The 5,091-nt window shown below is 37.1% G+C and overlaps 1 pseudogene; it reads left to right on the forward strand.

Annotated features, from left to right (window-relative positions):
• Positions 1–1,410: 1,410 nt before the first annotated feature.
• On the forward strand, positions 1,411–4,879 carry LOC118919444 (transmembrane protein 125-like; annotated as a pseudogene).
• Positions 4,880–5,091: the final 212 nt, after the last annotated feature.

Genomic DNA, 5,091 nt, shown 5'->3' on the forward strand with positions numbered 1-5,091 from the left:
ACATTATGTCCCATTTAAAATCTTTTTAATTCATAGGTTTTTCAGATTTTTCCTTTTATTAAATGATAGATTTAAATTTTTTTCAATGATAGATTTTTCAATCATGTTTTTTGAGCCTACTGGAAAATAACTTATTTTTTTCTGATTTTTTTTTATGTCTAATACACAAATCTCACTTTTTTTTAGAAAACTTAGAAATTATATAAAATGATGTAGTGCAGGAGAAAATTAGTCAGAATTCTTTCAGAGTAAAAACAGTTAACATTTTGGTTTATGTATTTCCATATTTGTATACAGGTACATTTTTAAAACACATATGCTATGCAGTAATGTTTTAAAACCCACTTTTTAAAATACTAATATAAATACTTTTTACATTCTTATATGAATTTTAAAATGAGATTTTAAAATTGCATGGTGTTTTTTGGTATGTTTATATTAAAGTTATTTCACTAACTCCTTATACTTTATCATTTAGACTACCTAATTATGCTTTTAAAATCAGTGGTACAGTAAACATCTTTATGCATTCATTTTTTCCCCACTTTTTCTACTATTTTTTTCTATAAGACCAATTCCTAAAAGTGTTATTTTGAAATAAAGACATATCCTGAAAAGTCATCTTCAATATATGGTCCCATTGTTTCTCCAGAAACAGTACTAACTTATGATGTTAACAGCAGATTCAAATACCATTTCCCCCTCATCCACAGCCACTCTGATGTAATCACATTTTTAAAGTCTTTGCCAATTTTTACATGAATAATTGAGCATTTTTACTTTAATTATACTTTGATTTCTACTGAGATTTATTGTTTATTGTTAACCTACTCCTGCTATATTTACTCTATATGTTAGCAATATTTTTCTTAGTTTGTATTTTATCAGTCAATTTAATTTCACTTTTTAAAATAATGATTTTAACATTTTAATGTAATTAATTATACTTTATTTTTCTTTCTGATATTTTCTTTTTTTAATGTTTAGAAATAACCTTTCCCAGATCACTATGAGACTTAATTATGCCTTCTTGCACTAATGCTAGAGTTGGACTCACTGTATCAGCATTCTGGTTGGTATGAATTTTGAAGGATGTATTGGTATAGCAGAAAGGAAAAGGTGAATTTCACAAGAAAGCAACATGTTGTGTTAAGGTGTTATTAAAATTGATGAGGCTTGAGGGGAACACAGTAAGTGTGATCACTAGGATTCTCAGGAACTTGAGATGTGATTGATGCCCTGGGTGGATAAGTAAATATTAGAGAATATGAGGAACTTGTCATCTAAAAAAGGGGAAATTACCTTTATTAGAGAAAAAAGCACTTTTAAATTGGAACAATCACATCATGTGACATCTTCTAAGTCAAGTAGAGGGGAAAGAATCCCCTGGAAGCAGAGATCTGGGAGATAATGAAAATTGCACTAGAACTGGATGTCGAGAAGTTCAAAGACAAGTACTTCCATAGTGGTACAGAAACTCTACAACAGTGAAAGAAATATGATAGGAAGCAGGGGGAAAAACACAAAGAAAGTACAACAGTGATTCTTAATATTATTTAATGTTGTAGTTGTTTTTATAAACTCAATGAGGACTTGTTGAAATCCATGAATCCTCTCCCCAGGTAAATGTGTGTTCGTAGTATTTTACAAACAATTTCAGCTAATGAGATGATTCTTCTATCCAAGGTTAAGGGCTTTTACTTATTAAGGGGATATATAAGACTTTCCTAAACCTGTTCCTAACCTGGGGTAGCTGTATGTCTACATGGAAAAATGGAATCTTCAGGAACATAATAACGTCACCATTGTGCCATATAGGTTTTAATATGAAAAATAAAGTGAGAGTAAATGGAAAGACATAGAGACATGTTCAGTTCTTTGCTTATTACTTTGTTCTTTCTTTCTTCCTCTTCTCAGACTGCTCTTTGGGTTAGCCTGGTTTCTCTTCCTTCACATCTGAACTGCTAACAGATGTGGGTCAGTTCTTTAATTGGCAATTGGCTTCACCCTTGAAGGCTAAGCATGAACTAGGTTGGACCCTATGAAAATGAGAGAGTGAATAGTTTTCTCAGGATGCCTTCTATTAAGACCTTAGCTAAAAGTCCAAAAATGAGTTGTTCAGTTTCATACATGATCCCACCGAGGTTCCTAAGATAGAGTGTGGACAGGCATACCGCAAATCAATAAAGGGAGAACATTTTTGCTTACTTCAAATCTAGGAGAGTGGTTTGAGAATTGGTAAAGAACATAACTCATAATGGGAATTCCATTCATAATCAATTCCTTCTCTTTATAAAGGACCGAAAGGAAGTTAACTCATCATACTATTTACTGAAAATGTTTGTCTCTTGTCTAAGCCTGTGTCTATCCAACCGGAAAAGAGCAGGCTGCGTTATTGTCTGCTCTACTAATGCCAATATTAATGTCAGTGTGCATTTCTTCCTGGCCGATTTGATCATTTCTTTGGAGATGGACCATTCTTACAAAATAATAACAGGCAAGTGAAATCAATTGTACTTTATTGACAAGGTTTATTATCTTCTCTGAAATCATTTGAAAAGACAGATATTTGAATTTCACTCAGGAGAAAACTGACTATGCTCTTTGAGTCTCTTGCCAAACATTTATATCACTATAAGAACATATTTTGTGTGTAATATGAATAGAATATTATATATATTAGAGAAATTTGGGTACAAATGGAAAGATTTGAAATAATGTAAGTAACAAAAACAATACAAGCATATGAAATGATAATTTCAAATTAATTATAACTGTAATAATTTCTAATCTTTAGGGGTTCTCTTGTCTCTAGATATTTGGTGCTGAATTGTGTGCACATTTCACTTCAATAGATATTAAAACAGCCTGATGAGATTCCATTAAAGGTGAGATGCAGGTAAAATCACTCATCTTAAGCCACTATGCACAGGTGAATATGACAATAGGAAAAAGAAAAAACTGGTACAGAAAAACTAAAGGAAAGACTGAAGCTTGCTGCCCATCTATAGAAATGATATCTGCATTGATGTAGTACCACATGAATAGTGATTAATTTTTATCAAAGCAATTTAGTGTTTTAAAATTCTGCTTCATTTAAAACTGAAAACATGTATTTAAAAAAATCACTTGTAATCCCCACCCCCTACTGATTCATCTTTGATTCTCAACAATTTAGAGATAATAATTTAATCATAAAGTAATTTCTGGATTCTCTTTGGAATTCTTGAGGACTTCAGAGAGCTAATAAAAATAAAATTGTAGAACAAGAAAATAAGGTGATTGTGGTAATGACACAGACGTAGCAAAATAAGACGAGTTATTAAATTTAAGAGATACATGGTCCATGAAGGTGTCTGCATTCTTTTATTTTTAAGTTTTGATCAAACTAAACACTTTAACTCAGTTGCTTAATTAACAATCAAAGAAAGCACATTTTCCCTATGAGCCAGAAACTTGTTCTATGGCACTGAAGGAAGAAGCTAAGGCAGGCACATATTGGGAAAGGAATCTGATGGGCTTTGGCTGAGGATTCACCAACAGCCTTGCCAAGCTTTCTGAAAACTGCTGCGTTGCCTACAATCCTCTGCCTACCTTTGCTTTCTTCCCTCTGTCTCCCAAGAGGCAGCCCTGCATCGTGATCCGTCAGCTCTTCCAGACTCTTCCAGCTTCTCCCCCATCTCCTTTATGGATGTTTCCACTGATAAATTTTTGCATATCTAGTTCTCAGTGTCGTCTGCTTCTCAGAGTACCCAAATAACACAAGGGGTATCAGGAGTTATCTGAGAAAAGAAGCCGTAAGACTGGGATTGCCTGGTGGGTGAAGAGGACATTGTCCTCTTTGGAAGGTGGGGCAGTAATACTCCCTACTACAAGGCAGTATTAATTGCTCAGGGTTTCTCTGATGGTGACAGGAAAACATCTGGGTAAAGACAAATGCTGTGTTAGGGATTAAGGATTCAGGCATTTGTAAGTTGTCGATTAAGTGCCTATGAAGACAGTGGAATTGGCTGGTTGCTTCTAAGTTCTATTGATGCCCTCCAGAGGCATAATAAGAGATTGAGAGCTGTCAATAAGTTTTGGCACGTTATATAGAGGCCCTCATCTCCTTTAGTGAAAACACAGACAGAGTTGTGCAACAGGCTGAAGATCTAATAGAGCTGTGGAGCTTGCAGAGACATCTGATTGATCCCCAAGTGCTCTGCTTTGTTATGCCAAAGCCAGGATGCTAGTTGGAAAATCCTGGGGCCTTGAACCATGAGATGGGGCTGTCTTCATGGGGCCTCTAAGGACATTATGCATACATTTGCCCATGAACCTTCTGGGCTTCAGAGATAGACTATCCTTCCTGGAAAAGAGCTGCCACTTTCACTGTAGGCCTTGTGGAGGGCTGTGGGGCAGAAGTGTGGCCCTGTTCTCCTCCACCACCAGCTGCTTGGACAGATGGGGACTGGCAGTGAGCACCACGCTTGGCCTGTTGGCCCTGATGGTTCTCTTAAGCAGGTGATGAGCTCAGCCATGCAGGGCATGAACTGCATGCATTCTCTAGCCCTACTGTGTGGCATTCTGCACAGTGGTGGAGATGCTGATCCCCTCATGTGGCTGCTCAGTGGCCTCATGACGCTGGTCACTGGCTTGATGCTAATTAGGCTGGCCATTGCGCCTGCTCAGCCACTGGCCACAGTGCCATTCGTGGGCATGATGCTGGCTGCCTCAGTTCATTCTTGCTGCTGTATCAGGTGAGCATGAGTAGACACTGCCTTCCTGTTTCTGTGGTCACCTGGATGGAGGGGGCAGTAGTGAGGTCTTCAGTGTCTCAGGGTGGATGTCTACTGGCTAGCATGATGAGACTACATCCAGCATCACCAACCTCATCTGACCCAGCTGGACCCGTGCCTCCCACCACCTGCCTCAGCATCCACAGAACTGTGCCAGCGTGAGTGAGTCTGTGAGACAGAGTGTGTGTGCATGTGAAGGAGATAGTGAGTATATGCAGGTATGTACATGTCTCCAGGACTGTATAGCTCTTCTATGGGATTGCATGATGTGTATCCACATCTTTAAGAGCTTATATGCATGTACATATCCACA

Source organism: Manis pentadactyla, chromosome 2 (genome assembly GCF_030020395.1).
Source record: "Manis pentadactyla isolate mManPen7 chromosome 2, mManPen7.hap1, whole genome shotgun sequence".
Lineage (NCBI taxonomy): Eukaryota > Metazoa > Chordata > Mammalia > Pholidota > Manidae > Manis > Manis pentadactyla.